General features: G+C 32.1%; 1 long non-coding RNA gene across 1 annotated transcript in view; it reads right to left on the reverse strand.

Annotated features, from left to right (window-relative positions):
* Positions 1-17,278, reverse strand: part of LOC129989144 (uncharacterized) — a 53,241-nt gene extending 35,963 nt beyond the window's left edge. Inside the window, exon 1 of the long non-coding RNA XR_008785731.1 lies at positions 17,140-17,278. This is a non-coding gene — a long non-coding RNA (uncharacterized LOC129989144). The remainder of the gene's footprint in view (positions 1-17,139) is intronic.
* Between the last annotated feature and the right edge of the window lie 6,030 nt (positions 17,279-23,308).

Raw genomic sequence — 23,308 nt, forward strand, 5'->3', positions numbered from 1 at the left:
TACTAAAAGGCATTAAAGTTTTGAAAGCTAGACCATGAAACCCGTAATGTCTTGCTTGATCGTACAAGGCTGTTTTCCCTCATTTCTACTAGCATATTTAGACGTCAATCATTAAATTGTTTCTATATGCTTGTTGTTAACAACGAAATTGTTAACAACGAATTGTTAACAACGAAATACATAATTACTTTAAAGTGAAATAGAGAGAACAGATAATTAAAGGTGAAAGTTACGTTTATAATTTAAAAAGCGCCTTTTGTTCTACAAGGTTCCGATTCAGCGAATGTCTCTTATACTGGCTTATTGTATTTGGAATAATATGCAAGTTCACGACTATAATAAAAATGCCTTGATCTTAAGTTTCTCTTTTTTGAATGTCAGATTGGATTATATTTTTGACAGAAACCCTTGAAGAATCCGAGTTACGTTACAATGAGTTGAAAAAAAAAGCTTGTTTGCATAGTTGTATTATCAAAATCAAGGTTTCGCTGTAGTATTTTATATCCGCTTGTTCGGAGATCTGCATATAACGAATGCACGATGCTTATTTACAATATTATTTAATTTATTTTGAATTATAAATCCTTTGTTTTGTTTTTCATTGAAAGCAAAGGTAAGAAAGTAAAGGATATAAGTTCATTTATGATTATGATACAAATTTGAAAACTAGAATTATGAAAGAAATTTAAAGATAGATCAGAAATCTTATAACCTTAAACAAGCAATTCTTGTATATGCATATAAATTTATTTTGTGTATCTCGGAAACGGCTCTATCTATTTGGATCAAATTTTGTATTTAAATAAGGTTTTGGTTTTATCTATATATAGGTGACTTTACTGATAAAACAAGATTTTACACGAGGGAAAAAAAACCCCTTTTTTTTAACTATTCGAATAAGTATATTGAAGTTTCGCTTTGATATATGGGCAGTACAGCATAGTAGTCAGAAAAATATGAATGACGTGTGTATTGTGGGTCCTCGGTTCGAGTTGCGCTTTTTGTTTCATTTTTTTACTTATGTATTTATATTTAATATCTTTGTTTTTTAGGCTTGTCTGCATAGATGTCTTTCCTGAAAAATTGTGATTTTACATGGAAAAAAAACCCCATTTTTTATAACTATTAGAACCTTTTTCTCTCTGCTTTCATGCTGACAATGTCATGTAGGACCAGACTTCACCAGGGTAAAACTGAGCGCAAGCTCAAAAATATAAGTAATAATAGATAAACTGTAAAATAAATACAGCAATATAGCATATTGTTTTGAATAATATGTTAAACTAAGTGCATTTATTATTTTTTTTTATTTAAAAGACCAATTCATATGAATATTTTTCAATCTTACTTATGTAATCAGTATGTGGTTAGCATCTAAATATTATCTCCAAAAACACGATAACACGATTTGACAAAAAGAAAACTGCTGAGCGAAGCTTCGTTTTTCAGATATTATATTAAAATAAGTCATTTTTACAATAGAATGTAGAATCTTTAACACAAAGGATTCGGATTAAGGTTTGGAAGGCTCCAGATTCAAAATCTGTTTCAACTAAAGAATCACCAAGAAATTGCTTCTGCTGCTCGCTAAATCCGTTGGGTCCAAACATTTTCCTATTGATGTGAAGCGAAATTTGGATGAGGAAGGCGCCGGTTCAGATATAATACTCGCTCCTGTGATCATGGTTCAAAATTATGAGGTTATTTGGATAAGGAAGGCGTCGGTTAAGATAAAATACTCGCTCCTGTGATCATCATGGTTCAAAATTATGAGATTATTTGGATAAGGAAGGCGCCGGTTCAGATATAATACTCGCTCCTGTGATCATGGTTCAAAATTATGAGGTTATTTGGATAAGGAAGGTGCAGGTTAAGATAAAATACTCGCTCCTGTGATCATCATGGTTCAAAATTATGAGGTTATTTTGATAAGGGAGGCGCCGGTTCGGATATAATACTCGCTCCTGTGATCATGGTTCAAAATTATGAGGTTATTTGGATAAGGAAGGTGCAGGTTAAGATAAAATACTCGCTCCTGTGATCATCATGGTTTAAAATTATGAGGTTATTTTGATAAGGGAGGCGCCGGTTCGGATATAATACTCGCTCCTGTGATCATGGTTCAAAATTATGAGGTTATTTGGATAAGGAAGGCGCCGGTTCGGATATAATACTCGCTCCTGTGATCATGGTTCAAAATCATGAGGTTATTTGGATAAAGAAGGCGCCAATTCAGATATAATACTCACTCCTATGATCATGGTTCAAAATTTTGAGGTTCATCACAAAATAGTCCTTGTGTTGCTTTGAAAAGAACGTAAATATAACTAAGAGTTTTCCGATGATTTAAGTAAAGGAAATGGATTTACCAGATAACGCGTATAACATTGATTCAATGAAATAAAATCTACAATTGTGCAGCAATTCAAATGAATGAATCTAATATACTGTTGTTCTCCAGTGAGTGTACGATGAATAGTTCAACAAGCTTGAAAACGGATAACGATACTTTATTTCAAAAAAAAAAAACCTTAGAACATAGGTAGCTAATCACAGCCGAAGCGTACAGATAGATAGCACTTGTAGAAATCAACTACAACAGTTCAATAGGAAATCATATTAAGTAAGAGCGACAGTGCATCTGGACAGCTCGCTCTGCGATCAACACTTCAAAAAGAGAATTCAATAGACTAGACTCGCTTTAGTTTTATCGCTTTTTTATAGTCTCTCTGATCGGGTATCAATTGTTCAGGATCTGAGTTCCTAATAGAAATATCACCATAATTTTTTTTTATTTTCTAGAACCTTCATTTTTGTCGTCAAGGCCGGGGGCGTTCACTGACCTGGTATTTATTAAGAAATTCCTGTAAATCTCTATTTTTTTTCTATGACATTAACTACAGAAGAAAGTGATGCTAAAGATTCATAGCAATGTAGCTTTGGAGGGAATGCATAGCATATTAGCTTTGGATATAGATGTATAGTATATATACCTTTATATGGAAAATTCTTTGTGGGTTTGTTGCTTATTCTGCAATTTTCGGATACTATTAACGCATGTCAAGGATTAATCGCCAAATAACTCGCCAAGGATGACACTGGAGATTCAGTGAAAATGTTAACTTCGCGCTAAAAATTAATATTTCTTAACTAATGTACGCCATCAGCATACAAGACGTTCTCTAGCACAACAAGTTTATTAGAGTATGCGAGAAAGTTTTGGCAAGACCACACCCGCTGGTTGTTTCTAAGGCATTTTTAAAATCTCGATTGCAGTAAATAAACTAAATTATGATGAGTAAAATATTTTATGTCCCTTTTACAAAATTAATCATTCATATTTCACGTGATTCATTGAGTTTGTACTTATCGAATTAAGAGTAGTCTAACATTAAAGTAGTAAAATACGCACGGCTTTCAAATTAAACAAGAAACTAAATAACAGAATGGCAGACCTTCTTCTTTCTCATTTTTTTTTTTTTTTTTGTTAATTGTAATTTTGTAAGATGTCCCACACACCTCAGTGAATTTTCAAGTGGGCAGTAAGTGGGTGAAAAACTCATTATTTTGAATGGTAGACAAATTCCAATTGAACAAATCAAAATGGCCACCAATTTTTTTTATAGGTAACTTTCATTTCGTTGATTCGAATGTCAGATAACGACGAAAGGAATCCCAATTTCTAAATAACACTTACTTAACTTTCTGCACATCTGCTGAATCAGGCTCTGTCCATATTTAAATTATATTTGTAGACTAGATAATACCATGAACGTTATAGAACGAACATAAAAGAAATACGCATCATGTCTTAATGATTACTTTAATTTAGTTTTATTAACATCTCGTTTTAAAGCAACATTAGAGATATTTTGGGACGGACTTCGTAATTTTGAACCTCAGTCAGATGACGAAGGCGGCACCTGAGCTGTCACCCTTCTCCAGACTTCCACAGGAAGCTTGGCCCAGATGGATTTAACGTACACTAGACCCGCTTACGCGACGGTTCTTCGGTGGATTCGGGTCTCGAACTTGAAACCCTCCGGTTCCGAAGCCGAAACCTTACCACCACGGCCCATAGTCTTAACGAAAAGGAAAACCGGAAGGAATAAGTTCTCTCCAACTTTCTCATATTTTTTCAAATATGGCAGGCTTGACTTGATCCCCATTTAGTAGATGGAATAGATTAAACATATTTAACAATACCTCTCTTTAGTTTACGTTTTGCGGAAGTATGAAAAAAACATTCATTGGGCCGAAAATCTACTACAGTGAATATATCTTGCATACAGGAGTTACACAGGAACTTCCTTTCCAATTAGTATTTCTATATACTGAATGTCTATAATATATGGAAGATCTATCTGCTAAATTTGATTTATCTAATTCGCTGGAATTTTGAGTCACTTTGTTCACATATACTAGGATGGACAGGCGGACTATACAGTCAACCCTTTGCCATATTCAAGCCTAAACTTCAATATAGATATTCTATTATGGTGATAAAGTAATATTCAGATTTCACCTCTCTAGCCCGCTGCTGTTTTGAATTATTTTATTCAAATATACATAAATTTATAGACAAATAAATCTAAATCTGATGTGGATTACTATGACTTAAAATGCATGCATATATTAATTTGTGTAGGTCTTCTTTAATTTTTATTCTTGCTTTTTTCAGGTGTTTTTTGTATCTTTAAAGAAAAGGGCCAAAGGAAGGATTCGACCTCGAAGATGAAATGAGAATAGATCTTTGTCTTCCAGTTATCTGAGAGAACTTTTTTTAAAGTGAACTTTGTTGATTTGATATAAACAGTAGATATTCCACAACAAGATTCAATTGCTAAAATGTATACAAATTAAAATTTTATTCAACTGCAATTAATAACATGTATATCTTTTGGTACGATACAATGACTATTATAAATAAATGTGACTGAAGTCCCGGATTAGTCAGGCCAGTCCCTGTTTGTGACTTTTTTTTTTTTCATTTTGTAAATATGTCTGGGATTTGCCTTGATTTTTTTAAATAGAACATCCTAGGAAATTTCGATTTTTGATTTATAAGTAAATAGCTGATTTCAGAAAAGTTAAATTAATTTAATCTTACAAAAATTATCTTTTGGCACATTCTCCTAAATTTTTATTATACATAGAATATGGTCATCTTGTTTTAGTTAAACAATTTTCGCCCATAGAATCTTAATTCTTTTGAATATTATTAATTCGGATTATGTGCGGTCTCAAATTAATATAATCACTAATACAGTTATTAGATGTTAAAAGCTGGACAGTCCCAAATATTGATTTTTTATTCCGACTTAACACCTTTTGTTCACTATCTAGGACTGAAATTCAGAAAATCTAATTATTTCGAAAATGGAATCATTTACCCTGTGATCAGACAATAAATCGACACTTCATTTGCCAAATTATCACAATACACAAACTTAAGACCCATGACGTCTGATTTACTATACATCATAGTCTCATTAACTCTGGGTCTTCTGGTTAGTCGGATCTGCAATTTATGAATTTTCAGTGCAATTCTAAGACTGTCGCCATACCATTGAAAGTCTTTATTATTATTATTTTTTTATTTTGTTTTGTTCCATAATAGATAATATTTCCTATATTACCACTTTTTCAATTTTCGAGTTAGCAATCTTCTTCTAGTAGGACATATGCATATAAAAGAAACCGATGAATAAATAATTGGCACTACTCATAAATATTGTACAAACAAACCGCCATCCTTTTAAGATTGATTAATAACCTTCTAATCAACAATTCCTCATTACTCACGATCGAACAATGGCACCACCTGCCAGTCAAACGCACAACACACATAACAGAATAGCAACAAAAACGTCCTTTTGCTTTTATAAAGGGTGTGTGAAGTTCATTCACAGCTGCCTACTTGATCTCGTAGGTGTCCTCGAATGTCCTCTGTCGGCAACCAACGCGAAACATTTCATCGTCTGCTCAAAAGCAGAAAAGTAAAAAGGGGCTAGGGATGGAAGGAACAAGGTTCGTGAAGGAGAGTCAATATTATCGTTTTCATGTTTAAAGGGCTACGTACGTTTCTTAAAGGTTTTTAAAGTGACCAGACTTTTTGAATTTCGAAAATTCGAGAGAATGTAGGAGCCGTATGTCTCTGTGAATCTATAAAGTAAGCTGAATTGGCTTTGAAACACACAGGCTTATAGAAAACACAGACAATTCCATGAAAGATGCATTCTACATAGGGATCTGATATACATTATATCTACTGTGCATCAAAAACGTTGATCTGAATTGGCTTCGAAACGCACAGGGTTGTAGAGAACACAGTCAATTCCATGAAAGATGCATTCTACATAGGGATCTGATATACATTATATCTACTGTGCATCAAAAACGTTGATCTGAATTGGCTTCGAAACGCATAGGGTTGTAGAGAACACAGTCAATTCCATGAAAGATGCATTCTACATAGGGATCTGATATACATTATATCTACTGTGCATCAAAAACGTTGATCTGAATTGGCTTCGAAACGCACAGGGTTGTAGAGAATACAGTCAATTCCATGAAAGATGCATTCTACATAGGGATCTGATATACATTATATCTACTGTGCATCAAAAACGTTGATCTGAATTGGCTTCGAAACGCACAGGGTTGTAGAGAATACAGTCAATTCCATGAAAGATGCATTCTACATAGGGATCTGATATACATTATATCTACTGTGCATCAAAAACGTTGATCTGAATTGGCTTCGAAACGCACAGGGTTGTAGAGAATACAGTCAATTCCATGAAAGATGCATTCTACATAGGGATCTGATATACATTATATCTACTGTGCATCAAAAACGTTGATCTGAATTGGCTTCGAAACGCACAGGGTTGTAGAGAATACAGTCAATTCCATGAAAGATGCATTCTACATAGGGATCTGATATACATTATATCTACTGCGCATCAAAAACGTTGATCTGAATTGGCTTCGAAACGCACAGGGTTGTAGAGAATACAGTCAATTCCATGAAAGATGCATTCTACATAGGGATCTGATATACATTATATCTACTGCGCATCAAAAACGTTGATCTGAATTGGCTTCGAAACGCACAGGGTTGTAGAGAATACAGTCAATTCCATGAAAGATGCATTCTACATAGGGATCTGATATACATTATATCTACTGCGCATCAAAAACGTTGATCTGAATTGGCTTCGAAACGCACAGGGTTGTAGAGAATACAGTCAATTCCATGAAAGATGCATTCTACATAGGGATCTGATATACATTATATCTACTGCGCATCAAAAACGTTGATCTGAATTGGCTTCGAAACGCACAGGGTTGTAGAGAATACAGTCAATTCCATGAAAGATGCATTCTACATAGGGATCTGATATACATTATATCTACTGCGCATCAAAAACGTTGATCTGAATTGGCTTCGAAACGCACAGGGTTGTAGAGAATACAGTCAATTCCATGAAAGATGCATTCTACATAGGGATCTGATATACATTATATCTACTGCGCATCAAAAACGTTGATCTGAATTGGCTTCGAAACGCACAGGGTTGTAGAGAATACAGTCAATTCCATGAAAGATGCATTCTACATAGGGATCTGATATACATTATATCTACTGCGCATCAAAAACGTTGATCTGAATTGGCTTCGAAACGCACAGGGTTGTAGAGAATACAGTCAATTCCATGAAAGATGCATTCTACATAGGGATCTGATATACATTATATCTACTGCGCATCAAAAACGTTGATCTGAATTGGCTTCGAAACGCACAGGGTTGTAGAGAATACAGTCAATTCCATGAAAGATGCATTCTACATAGGGATCTGATATACATTATATCTACTGCGCATCAAAAACGTTGATCTGAATTGGCTTCGAAACGCACAGGGTTGTAGAGAATACAGTCAATTCCATGAAAGATGCATTCTACATAGGGATCTGATATACATTATATCTACTGCGCATCAAAAACGTTGATCTGAATTGGCTTCGAAACGCACAGGGTTGTAGAGAATACAGTCAATTCCATGAAAGATGCATTCTACATAGGGATCTGATATACATTATATCTACTGTGCATCAAAAACGTTGATCTGAATTGGCTTCGAAACGCACAGGGTTGTAGAGAATACAGTCAATTCCATGAAAGATGCATTCTACATAGGGATCTGATATACATTATATCTACTGCGCATCAAAAACGTTGATCTGAATTGGCTTCGAAACGCACAGGGTTGTAGAGAATACAGTCAATTCCATGAAAGATGCATTCTACATAGGGATCTGATATACATTATATCTACTGCGCATCAAAAACGTTGATCTGAATTGGCTTCGAAACGCACAGGGTTGTAGAGAATACAGTCAATTCCATGAAAGATGCATTCTACATAGGGATCTGATATACATTATATCTACTGCGCATCAAAAACGTTGATCTGAATTGGCTTCGAAACGCACAGGGTTGTAGAGAATACAGTCAATTCCATGAAAGATGCATTCTACATAGGGATCTGATATACATTATATCTACTGCGCATCAAAAACGTTGATCTGAATTGGCTTCGAAACGCATAGGGTTGTAGAGAATACAGTCAATTCCATGAAAGATGCATTCTACATAGGGATCTGATATACATTATATCTACTGTGCATCAAAAACGTTGATCTGAATTGGCTTCGAAACGCACAGGGTTGTAGAGAACACAGTCAATTCCATGAAAGATGCATTCTACATAGGGATCTGATATACATTATATCTACTGTGCATCAAAAACGTTGATCTGAATTGGCTTCGAAACGCATAGGGTTGTAGAGAACACAGTCAATTCCATGAAAGATGCATTCTACATAGGGATCTGATATACATTATATCTACTGTGCATCAAAAACGTTGATCTGAATTGGCTTCGAAACGCACAGGGTTGTAGAGAATACAGTCAATTCCATGAAAGATGCATTCTACATAGGGATCTGATATACATTATATCTACTGTGCATCAAAAACGTTGATCTGAATTGGCTTCGAAACGCATAGGGTTGTAGAGAATACAGTCAATTCCATGAAAGATGCATTCTACATAGGGATCTGATATACATTATATCTACTGTGCATCAAAAACGTTGATCTGAATTGGCTTCGAAACGCACAGGGTTGTAGAGAATACAGTCAATTCCATGAAAGATGCATTCTACATAGGGATCTGATATACATTATATCTACTGCGCATCAAAAACGTTGATCTGAATTGGCTTCGAAACGCATAGGGTTGTAGAGAACACAGTCAATTCCATGAAAGATGCATTCTACATAGGGATCTGATATACATTATATCTACTGTGCATCAAAAACGTTGATCTGAATTGGCTTCGAAACGCATAGGGTTGTAGAGAACACAGTCAATTCCATGAAAGATGCATTCTACATAGGGATCTGATATACATTATATCTACTGTGCATCAAAAACGTTGATCTGAATTGGCTTCGAAACGCATAGGGTTGTAGAGAACACAGTCAATTCCATGAAAGATGCATTCTACATAGGGATCTGATATACATTATATCTACTGTGCATCAAAAACGTTGATCTGAATTGGCTTCGAAACGCACAGGGTTGTAGAGAATACAGTCAATTCCATGAAAGATGCATTCTACATAGGGATCTGATATACATTATATCTACTGTGCATCAAAAACGTTGATCTGAATTGGCTTCGAAACGCATAGGGTTGTAGAGAACACAGTCAATTCCATGAAAGATGCATTCTACATAGGGATCTGATATACATTATATCTACTGTGCATCAAAAACGTTGATCTGAATTGGCTTCGAAACGCATAGGGTTGTAGAGAACACAGTCAATTCCATGAAAGATGCATTCTACATAGGGATCTGATATACATTATATCTACTGTGCATCAAAAACGTTGATCTGAATTGGCTTCGAAACGCATAGGGTTGTAGAGAACACAGTCAATTCCATGAAAGATGCATTCTACATAGGGATCTGATATACATTATATCTACTGTGCATCAAAAACGTTGATCTGAATTGGCTTCGAAACGCACAGGGTTGTAGAGAATACAGTCAATTCCATGAAAGATGCATTCTACATAGGGATCTGATATACATTATATCTACTGTGCATCAAAAACGTTGATCTGAATTGGCTTCGAAACGCATAGGGTTGTAGAGAACACAGTCAATTCCATGAAAGATGCATTCTACATAGGGATCTGATATACATTATATCTACTGTGCATCAAAAACGTTGATCTGAATTGGCTTCGAAACGCATAGGGTTGTAGAGAACACAGTCAATTCCATGAAAGATGCATTCTACATAGGGATCTGATATACATTATATCTACTGTGCATCAAAAACGTTGATCTGAATTGGCTTCGAAACGCATAGGGTTGTAGAGAACACAGTCAATTCCATGAAAGATGCATTCTACATAGGGATCTGATATACATTATATCTACTGTGCATCAAAAACGTTGATCTGAATTGGCTTCGAAACGCATAGGGTTGTAGAGAACACAGTCAATTCCATGAAAGATGCATTCTACATAGGGATCTGATATACATTATATCTACTGTGCATCAAAAACGTTGATCTGAATTGGCTTCGAAACGCACAGGGTTGTAGAGAATACAGTCAATTCCATGAAAGATGCATTCTACATAGGGATCTGATATACATTATATCTACTGTGCATCAAAAACGTTGATCTGAATTGGCTTCGAAACGCATAGGGTTGTAGAGAACACAGTCAATTCCATGAAAGATGCATTCTACATAGGGATCTGATATACATTATATCTACTGTGCATCAAAAACGTTGATCTGAATTGGCTTCGAAACGCATAGGGTTGTAGAGAACACAGTCAATTCCATGAAAGATGCATTCTACATAGGGATCTGATATACATTATATCTACTGTGCATCAAAAACGTTGATCTGAATTGGCTTCGAAACGCATAGGGTTGTAGAGAACACAGTCAATTCCATGAAAGATGCATTCTACATAGGGATCTGATATACATTATATCTACTGTGCATCAAAAACGTTGATCTGAATTGGCTTCGAAACGCACAGGGTTGTAGAGAATACAGTCAATTCCATGAAAGATGCATTCTACATAGGGATCTGATATACATTATATCTACTGTGCATCAAAAACGTTGATCTGAATTGGCTTCGAAACGCATAGGGTTGTAGAGAACACAGTCAATTCCATGAAAGATGCATTCTACATAGGGATCTGATATACATTATATCTACTGTGCATCAAAAACGTTGATCTGAATTGGCTTCGAAACGCATAGGGTTGTAGAGAACACAGTCAATTCCATGAAAGATGCATTCTACATAGGGATCTGATATACATTATATCTACTGTGCATCAAAAACGTTGATCTGAATTGGCTTCGAAACGCATAGGGTTGTAGAGAACACAGTCAATTCCATGAAAGATGCATTCTACATAGGGATCTGATATACATTATATCTACTGTGCATCAAAAACGTTGATCTGAATTGGCTTCGAAACGCACAGGGTTGTAGAGAATACAGTCAATTCCATGAAAGATGCATTCTACATAGAGATCTGGTACACATTATATCCATAGTGCGTTAAACAAAAACATTCAGAAACCACTAAACCACCGAGCATCAAAACTTCAACAACCGTGGGTCACAACAAATGATTGGTGAGGATTGGAAATTTGGAAAGGTCTTCAACACATTATTGTTCTAATTATTTAACCATAATTTAAGCAGACGAAAACAACAACTCTCATGTATAGTTTTAAATCAAGGTTTTAAAAAGGTTTATAAATTATTCTAAGATGCATGATCATCCTAATTTTAACGCTACTAATGGCCTAAATCCACACATAATGCAACTGGAAAACAAATAAAAATAAAGAAGAGAATTAATATAAATAAATAATTTATCTTTCTTAATGTACAAATAAAGAAAGATAAATAAACAATTATGATATGGATTCTTTACAAAAGCGTAGCGATATTTTATATTAAGTAAAATTGTAGACAGATTTATTTTAGTTAGCAACTGAATGTTTTAAAAAGATAATTTGATATTTAAATCTAACTTACCTTTTTTAAATACGAGCTTTTTATTTTCACGATAGAAAATAAATAAAATCTACTTAAGTGTAAGCACTTAATATATTACTTATTAAAATATTTATATTAAATAGCTATTGAAGGTATTATAAGTGAACAATCCAATATAGCACATTTAGGAACAATTCCAATCCAAAATATTTACTTCAAACTAAGTCATAGAACCAAAATCTGATATTGATCCAGTTAATCGGGTTACAGTTAAACCTCAATGATCGAGTTGAATCAACATAATATATTTTCAAAATAATATATATCATCCCATTAAACAGTTAAATAATTTTAATATAAATAATTTTTAAAAATATACTTTTATTAATAGTTTGAAATGTAGAAAACTTTATTTAAATGTTTTCTACTTTTTAACTTTGCTTATAATTTACTACTATAAATATTATGGAATCTCAAATTATTCTTTCTTAACTGACTACCAGATGGCGCAACCATGGGAATTTTACTAAATCGATTAATGGACAATTAAGTTCTAAAGTTATTAAATTACTAGCCGTGATTAGCTAATTCGGTGTCTAGATAATCTGGTGACTAGGTAATTAGCAGTGATTATTGATTATATTATGTTTAAATTCATTTAAATGTTTGGAGCACTTTATAATTCTCTCAATAAGGTATTATGATGCATCTAATTGCGATAGAGATTATTCATTTTTATGCAATGAGATGTCTGTCAAGCGCATTGAATTACTGAATATTTAGTTTTAAATTTGCAATTAAGTAAAAATATTAAATAATTTAAAATGCTTTTTTGATGCTTGAATAATTGATAATAATTGAATAATGATTTTTATAAAATTATAGGAATAAAAATGGAAATAAATGTCCGAAATAGGATGTGTAATACAATTTGGAATTTAAGTAAATTCGTAGGTCAAGAGTTAAAGCTGTTATTATATTCTTATTTTGTATCAATTCTGTTTCATAATGTATATGAATAAAAATTCTTGTAACATCATTGTGAAATTGATGGTAATCTATTTAAAGTAGGTAATCTAGTTTAAGTAGATTCCTATAGGAAGACTACCTATCTATTTAAAGTAGGTAATCTACCCTGTCTTGAGACTATTGCATTAGTTCTCATGACAAGACCGGGAATATATATATATATAACGCTTTGCCCATGTTATCTTGTGAATAGGATAACTAGAGAAATTTTGTTTGGATTTTAATCGGCTTGGAATTTGTTATTAGAAATGGAAAAACCTCGGATGAGTTCGCAAATGGTCCATCTAGCTCAAAGGGGATAGAAATGGTAGTCATGTGGGGTTGAAAATTTCATATAGTTATAACTTTCTCAATATTGAAGATAGGAAAATAAATCCAATTAGCCAAATTAGCGCCTCATTAAGGCGAACAACTTTTGTATTTAATTTTTTTCAATTACTGCAATATCTTAGAAGTTAGAGGCTGAAAAATGAATTCCAAGCCCTAATATTTACTGGTTCTAACAGTAACAATTTATGTTGCCATGCAATAACTTAGATGTAAAGGAATCTACTTTTGACTTTCAGCTTACCGAGAGGAATTTTTTTTAAATTGCAAATTGCCTTTCATGGTATTGGTTCTTCATTTCTTTATTTCTTGGATAAGCTGTGAGAACAATTTCCATAATTTTTCTATCTTAGCTTTTAACAACGGACGAAAAGCGCGCAATATTTGATGAAATAATGGACGAAACAATGAAATCTATTATCAAAAAACATTCAAATTTTTTTTAAAGATAGCAAAAATTTGAGTAATAAATACACGTTAAATAAATTTGAACAACTAAAAACTAATTTTTAATTTTTAAAATGGTATTAAAATTAGTTTTGAGCAATAATTTCGAGAATTAGTGCGATAAACGCCAAAATGTTGTTTAATTTTAAAGTAATTAAAATGCAATTAAAATTTCAAAAAAAAATTGCTTCAAGGGCAAATTTACACTCACCAAAGTTTATTTGTACCAAGTTTGGTACATACAGACTTCTTCTGAACAGAGACATACAGACTTCTTCTGAATAGAGTTTACTCAAAATTAAATAGAAATCTCCAAATTTAGTGTAAAGGTCGTATACCAAATTTCAACTATCTAGCTCAAAGAGTTTTTGAGTTATCTTTGTAACAGACAGACGGACATTTTCTAAAAATGTGTTTTTCGAACTGAGGGAAATCTAAAAATGGAAATGAGATTTATCGAAATCTCATGTTCGAATTTTTTGCCGATTACTATACTTTCTCTAACATACGTATACTAATCTACGTATAGAAGGAAGTAAAAAAAAATTATACATTCAATATATCTCTAAAAGTAGGAAAAAGAATAAGTAATAGTGGTTAAGTCTCTTGTTGCTTTGTAAAGATGTATAAGTAAAAATAATTAACTGTTTATACCGCAAAGTATAAAAAATAGAAAAAAAAGAAGGCTATGTAAGACACCAATATTCTTTTATATTAACCCATTTGAAGTTATTTCTAACATTTGTAGGAGTCCTGGTTTTACACGAGACAAAAATCTTGTTTAGAAAATCCAAAGACTGGGGATAGAAATAAAGAATTCCCTTTTAAAAAAAATATCGAACGTGATCTGTATTACTGATAAACTGCATATTTCCATTTCCATTATTTCTTTGTTTAAGGACCAAGATAATAATTCCTCGTGCCAGGCATCAGTCGGTTCATTTTATTCAATTGCTAAGGTCAGATCGCGCGAAAAACGTATCAAAATTCCAGTTGGACATCACTGTTTCTTAGTCCGTTTTTCATCGCGAAAACAATAGAATTGGAATAGCGGTTTTTAATAGTAGAAACAGAACTTGTAAATTGGCTTATCTGGGTTTGGCAACAATGAATCGTCGTCTGCTACTGGTTTCGCCGAGAATGGATAACTTTTTCCTAATGCTTATTCATATGCAAAATTAATGATTGTACCCCAAATACTTCAAGTAGAATTTGAAAGTTTCGTAAGGGCTTTTAATTTTGAAATGATTTCGCTGCTCATCTATAATTCATAAAACTTTTGCAATGGAGCAAAATGCTTATAGAGAAATTGGGGCTGTCAAAGAATGAATGAATGCAGAAGTTATTGTTTGGAATTGATTGTTATTTTATGTTTGCTCTATGGGGAATACAATTCAGGGAATAATAGCTGAACTAAATGCACAGGTAAAATATTGCACCAGATGAAATGTTCAATATGGAGATTCTGATGGTTTTCGATGTTTCAGATCATAAATGCCATTTTGACATCATGGTATCTATGTATGTTACTCGATTTGATATCAAATTTAATAATAATAAACCTTAATTTTAACGTCGCAATTTGAGATAGGTAAAGCTAGAGTAATTGAGAACGAACTTTCACAGAATATATCATTTTCTTTGATTTAAGAATGTTTTTAAAAGAACGAAAATAAATTTATGATTCATGCGAGTACATGATCATGTTCCGGAGAGTTCAATAAACAATGCGGCGTCTGGCATAGGGTTAGCGCGTCTTCCCCGTGATCTGGGCGTCCTGGGTTCGAGTCCCGGTTTGGGCATGGTTGTTCTATCTGTCAGATGTGTGAATTTGCCCTCCTGTGAAAAGGGTCTGTGCAAGCGATTGAGTAATGCGTGAGTAGCAAAGTCGTACTCTTGGCCCTAGTTGGTGCTACTATAAAAACAAGAGACGCTCCCCCACCGGCTTAAAATCGCTGTCTTCGTAACAGCGGGCTTGTCCATGACAAGTGCCATAAGAAGCAACAACATGCTTTTTCTCCAAATTAAGTAATTAATTAGCCAGTATTATTATTAGTTTCAGAATGTTCATAATCACTAGTGACATTTTGTATGAAAGAATTATTTAATGACGACATTTAGAAAATAATCACAATATTGGCATAAATGTATTAATTAATAATTACATTTTAGGAAAGTTTTAATTTCATTTTGTTTATCACGGATGCAACTAAAGTTAACAAACATTAGAAAATACTACTGAAACAAAGGTTTGAATATATCATGCCTACAGCGTCTCCTAGACATAACATAAATATCGTCGTCTTCCTCTAGAGTGCCTTAAAAAAGGCACATGTTCCCACCTAGCCAAGTTTTAAATGGTGCGTACACAATCAAAGTTCCCAATTACTCCTTGTTCCAAACTACCCTCACTAACCACAAATGTTTAAATTTTTTAAAAAATAAATTGATAATTAAAATGAAATAAAAGTTTTTTTTAATGAAATTTCCTGATTTCAAAATGAAAAAATTCAGATTACAACAGCAAAGGAGTGACAATGTCAACTTTTGATTTTTGATCAATAATTTTTTAGTTAAAAGAAAGTGCTCAGTACTTTTTATATTTAATATAAGAACGATCATTAATTAAACTGTAATTTTAAAATTCAGACAGCTGATTATGAAAATGCGCATTATATTAATGTTTAATTCATACCAAAACAAAGTTTGAATTTCTATACTGATGTACTGGTTCGTAATTTTTCTAAAAAAAGTTTTAAAAATTAATAATGAAATTTAACCTAGTTCTTCATAAATGCTTAAAAATGAATTATAAACTAAAAACATTAATTAAATTCCATTTTTTTAGCAACAGAATATCAAAAACATAAAATAATACATATTTTTTTATTTTTTAACATTATTTATTAATATTTTACTTGAAATTTGTCTTGCAAAACATTAAAAAAACATAGAAAATATCGCTGTTATAATTAGAGGAAAATAACTGAAACACGCATACAGACTCATTAATTTTGTCCAACTTTAACTTCATTTATAGAACAATAACTAAAACAAATATACACAAGCACATATGTATATGTAGGTTTGTTTGAAATTCAGTTAAAAAAGAGTAAAAATAAGAAAATAATTTATATTTAAAGGAAGTATTAATTAAAATTAATAAAATTGGTAAAGAAAAAAAAATTTTATTTTATTTTTCTCACTTTGATTCCAGGCTCGTAGCAATATTTCCTAGAATTTATTTGTTTATCGAACAAATTTATAACTTTTTCTACAAGTAGAAGCTTATCATCCTTGCTAATGCTATATTTCTTGGAATTTCTAATAAGCAAACGATTGGAAAGAAAATATAAATTTTTATAACGTTGCCACAACAATTTACACAATTCTGCGAAAAAAATGACTCATTTGCGCGCAAACGATTCTTTATTCAGCTGCAAATGAATCATGAAAATATTGCTGACAACATCATTGCGAGATCTTATTTTTCGACCAAATTATTCTCGCTTATTTGTCAATTGTCTGTTGTTTATTACAATGAATTGCGTTATTATGACGATAAAAATAGTGTCATTATGCAGTATGAACAACCGTTACCTGCAGTTACGATGTACTCGGTGTAAACAATAGCAGTTCAAGGAAAATCTGACTTTCCGAATTTCATGGCGTTTTTGATTATAATAAAAGGCCGCGCACAATGTAATCTCGGTGGAATTTATTTAAGAAATTTTGTGGATTTTGCAATAATTTCATCACATCTTTGTTATATTGTAGGTTTAATAACACAAAAGAAATTTTTTTTTCACAATCATTTTTTCTTCTTCTTTCTATTTTAACAAGGTTATATCATTATGCATTTTACCAAATGAGAATTAACTATGATTTGCAAATAAAATTTCATAATAAAAATAATTTGAAAGTTCACATGCTAAAAGAATTAGTGATCTTTTTTAACAATGTGCAATAATTTTGCATTTGTTTAAAGAATTTTTATTTGCTCGTGTACTAAACCTAAAAAGATACCATAATGCAATCGTTAAAAAAATTCGAGATTAAAAGGAATACATATATTTTACTTTCAAAAATACGAAAAAAAACACACCAGTTTTTCAATTATATTTGATAACGAAATAGAAAGATCTGTATCAAACATTGGATGAAATTCGTGAACATTTAGAGTATTTGCCAGTGTGTCAGTGAAAAACATAAATCTACTCTATTTCTAATTATAATAACCAGCTTGAGTGATCTCCCCAAACTTTCTCGCACAATCTCTAATCAACTTGTCATTTCAGAGAACACCTTACATAGCATTAGCGTACAATAGTTACGACATATTAACTTTTGGCATGAATTCAGCACTTTAACTGAATCTAGCATGTCATTCTTGGCGAGTTATTTGGCGATTAATCACTGCCATGCGCTTAATTATATCTGAAAATCGAATTTGTGTTTTAAACTCTTTTTTTCTTAACTGATGAAAGACTACAAACTGTAGTCACAAAATCTCATACCTAATTTGATATATTTAAGTCATTGCATTTTTTAATTATTGCGCTAACATATTTCTGAAAGTAGAGACCGACAGACAGTCAACCTGTAGTTGGATTTTGTTCAAAGTATGACGGATGTCTACACTACAGAGATCAAATCTCTTGTACTGAATCTTATCTATCTAGCTCTCTTCATTTTGTAGTTATCGGGTTAACTTATATTTGAATAGCCGGACAGACGAACTTACTCAGAACAGATTTTACTCAAAATTTGAAAGAAATTTGAAAATTTGGTGTAAAAACCGCATACCAAATTTTAACCGTCTAACTCAAAACGGTTTTGAGTTATTATTTTTTTACAGAGAGACGGGCAGATGGACATTTTCTATAAACGTATTTTTCAATCTCCGGGAGATCTGAAACGTAGAAATTCTTCAAAATCTCGAGTTCGATTTTTTCTTTTTTATCATTATTGTATTTTCTCTATAAGAGAAAGTGAAAATGAATGTTTTGTGTTTGCGCTCTACATGACCTAGAGCTTCCAAATTTGACCTAGATGCATTTTGAAGGATGAGAATATACGGCTGATACAGATTTAAAAAAATTAATTAGAATTAATTAATTAAAAATAAGCTAAATTTTGAAGTTTTTTTTTTTTTACGTTACCTCAGAAAATATTCCACCACAATAATAATTTTTACACCATTTTAAAATTCAACAAATTTTCGTTCCAATGAAGCCAATTTAAAATTCTTAGTCTTTAATAATTATTTAGTAAATTAGTAATAATTTTTAGTCAATTTAAAATTCTTTAGTCTAGATTTAATTAAATATTAATAAATGTTTAAGTATATTTTATGACAGTACTTCATTATTACAAATTAACTGAAATCATTTTGATTGTTTCATCAAATACTTAATAGTGTGATTTTTTTCCACTGTTAAAAGCTGAAGAAGGATCCTGTTTAATATCTACGTAGTTTATAAAACAAATAAAAAAGTGATGTTACAATGCTGTTACATTTACTGATGAACCTGACATAATAGCGCTGTGATATCAGGAATACATAACAGAACTTTAATGTCTGAGAATTTGATGGAATTTCACATTTGCATTCTTAATAGCACTGTGATGTCATGGGACTCGCATCCACTTGAAAGAGCGCATGAAAGAAAATTAAAGTAACCCATCTTTAATATCTAGTAATTTCAAAGTATTGTGATGCGCGAGGATAGAACCTGGGACCTTGTGGTTCGCAGTCCAGCAACATGACCACGATACAAAAGCAACTCCTCGTGCAGCGTAGTTGTTAACTGGCTTATAAGCTTTCACCACAGACTCTCCCTCCAATGAGTCGGAGGTGAGACGATCATATGCTGTTGAGTGGTGATGTTTTAGCTGTTGATTCTAATGCGCCTGTACCCATTTGAGTAGCGCCAAGCGTTATGGCGACCGTGTGTGGGTGAGTGGTTGCTGATGCGTTTGCTGCGTCAAGTGAGTCTGACAACTTTAGTTGCGGGTAGATGGCGCCACAACAGCTGTATTAAGGTTGAAAGTTCGTCGTCCGAGGTCACCAATGTGGCGGATTGTGATGCGCGAGGATAGAACCTGGGACCTTTTGGTTCGCAGTCCAGTAACATGACCACGATACAAAAGCAATTGCTCGGGTAGCGTAGCTGTTAACTGGCTTATAAGTTTTCACCACAGTATCATGGATACGAAGTTATATCTAAACAATTTAATTGAAATTAAACATAACCAATATCTCCGGCAAACCAACTGGGTTTAAAGGTGACTAGTAATAAGAATGTGTGTGTATTTGTGTGTGTGTGTTGGCAGCTGTAGAGGCCAGACCTATACAGCGCCGTACTTGGCCTATAGTCAAATTTAGCACGTATATATACTTTAAAATGTAAAAATGTGCACATCGGAACAATTTTTTTAAAAAAAATAATTCTAATTCTAATTAAAACTTCCGATAACTTCCAAAAATATAATAATATATTTTTTTGAAATTTCATTTACAATTCTAAATAACTAAAAATTCAACTCAATTGTGATGTTTTTCCACGGTAACTTCCGAAAATAATTTTGCACAAATTCCACTGAATTGTACAGAATTTTACATCTATTTAAACTTTAAAAAATTGTCTTTAAAATTTTGACATTATTAGATGTCAAATTGTTATAATAGTCGCAAATTCTGCCATAATTTTGGCTATTTTTTAAAAAAATATTTCTTGCCTAATTTCTAACAATAGTTACAATATCGTCCTGAAATTTAAATCGTTTTCATTGTTTTATCAGATATTTAATAGCATGATTTACTTCCTTAGCTGAAAATTAAAATAGACGGATTCTGTTTAATATCTGTGTACTTATACGAAAAATGAAAAATAACAATAAAGTTACAACGCCGCGGAAATCTATATCTATATCTATACTTATAATAAAGCTCAATGTGTGTGTGTGTGTTGGCGCTCTGCAGGCCAGGTCATTTGACATACAGCTACCAAATTTGGTACATGTATACCTTAGAGGTCGGGAATGTGCACCTGGGGTCCCTTTTTTGAAATTTTAATTAGAATTTTAATTATTAATTAAAAACTAACTTTCCCGCCAAAAAAATCTTCCATTTTCCCCACCGCCAAATGAGTAAGACTTCAATTTCTTTTTCTCCCAACAGTAATGAGGCTAGGGTTAACATTTTTCGGCGGATTATTTCAAACGATTCTGTTTATTTTCTTAATGATTTATGCATTTAAAATTAAACATTGTTAATTAATCCATGTTTCAGATTCATTCTGAAGTACTTTTGAATTAAAATAACACAGAATAAAGGAAATTAAAAATGTATAATCTGCATAGCGTTACCCCAACTGGCGTAGAAAAATTCACGCATTTCCGTTACTGTAACTGGCGAAGAAAATTCACGCTTGCACATTGTGTTCTGATTGTTGCCATGACAACCATTATCAACGGATGATTTTAATTATTTTTAGGTTAGTTGCATGCTTTTGTAAGTAAATTGTATTTATGTTAGTTATATATTTTTTGTATATGCTTATAGTTTTAAATACATCGTTTTTTAAGTAGTTTTTTTTAACCTGTTTTCAATGATTTAAATTATTTTTAGGTTAGTTGCATGCTTTTGTAATTAAATTGTATTTATGTTAGTTATATATATTTTTGTATATGCTTATAGTTTTAAGTACATCGTTTTTTAAGTAGTTTTTTTAAACCTGTTTTCGACCGATTATTTTAAACGATTCATTTTATTTTCTTAGTGTTTGATGCATTTAAAATGAAACATTGTTAATGAATCGATCTGTTCATGATGAATCTGAGAAAATTTTGTTGACAAATTCTTGAGATATTACATAAATTAAGAAAGATATTCTTTAGTGCCCATAAAGTTTAAACGCTCAGTGACTCTATTATCAGTAATCATATTATTAAAAAAATGCTTTGTTTCAGTAAAAAATATTATTATATTAATTGCAGATTAATCATTTACACTTGAATTTAAACCATAAATTCTACGAGGGGTAACAGAAAATTAGAGAGATACATATCACGTTATGATTGAAGTCCTTTATAATATTATGAGTGAATTATATGACTATCAAAATTTGAAGTTTTAAAATATTTTGCTGAAGAATCTATTAAAGTTGGAATTGCGTAAAATATTTAATGGTACGACCGGAGTTTAACTCCCTGCTTGGCACAATTTTTAAACATCGCCAACAACGGCCTTGCGAAATGTTCAAAAGCAAAGGAGCAGATGTTCAATTATAGTGCATAATAAAGATTGCCAGCTTTGGCGCGTTATCGCAACTTGGCGAAGAAGGGGGTTAAACTCCGCTTCAGCCTATTTAATTATTAAAATTTAAACGAACATTAAGATTGGCGAACCCGCTGGTCGCCAAAGGCGACTAGTTACAAAATAAATGAAACCGTAACCGTTTTCGAAAACAATATTATGTTATAGAATTAGTTTCCATTACAAAGATTTATGTAGTCAATGAACAATACATATGTAAGATAATTTAAATAACACGGCTTTAGTATCTGATAACTTGACAAAATTGTCGGCATGAAAATAAATCTGAGCAATTTCAATGAAATTAAATATAAATAGTATTAAATATGATGAATCAGATAGTTATGATGGCAAATACGGAATAAAAGAATAAATTCATAGTAATGCAAGATTTAGAAAGTAAATTATTTGAGCAGTTACGTTTTTAATAGCATTATAATGTCTTTAAAAACTTGATACCACTTGGATTCGTATACGTAATGGTCAAAATAGGCGTAAGGCCAATAAAATAACACGATTATAATGTATGTTATTTGTATTTATTTGATACTTAAAAAAAGGCAGATAAAAAAGGAATAAAGAAAAAAGAAGAAAATGAAAGAAAACTCAGAAGTAAGAAAAAGAAATTTGTTGTGTGATCTGGACACAAAAATTAAATTTTGAATACATTAACTTCATTGAAATTAAAAGTTTTGTTCCAAACAATTTGAATTTAGAATAATATCTTTAAAAATTAAATACAGTTAAATGTTTATTATGTGAATGATTTATCGTCTTGTGTTATCTCCATGAATTAGTTTATCGAATTTATTTATTTGCATTTTTTTTCATTTAAAATGTATACAAGTTTTATTTTCGTCAGAAACGAAGAAAATTTTGTAATTGCTTGGTTTGATTATAGCAAAATGCTCAGATGTATTGATTTGCTAAATTTCATTTAATATACTTCCAAACTTTAAAATAAACTGATTAGTAAAAAATTCACCATTACAACAAGGATTGACTGATAAAGCATTTTGCAAGCTTTTATTTAATTTAAAATCTTTCATGTTTGC

This window comes from Argiope bruennichi, chromosome 10 (assembly GCF_947563725.1).
Source record: "Argiope bruennichi chromosome 10, qqArgBrue1.1, whole genome shotgun sequence".
Lineage (NCBI taxonomy): Eukaryota > Metazoa > Arthropoda > Arachnida > Araneae > Araneidae > Argiope > Argiope bruennichi.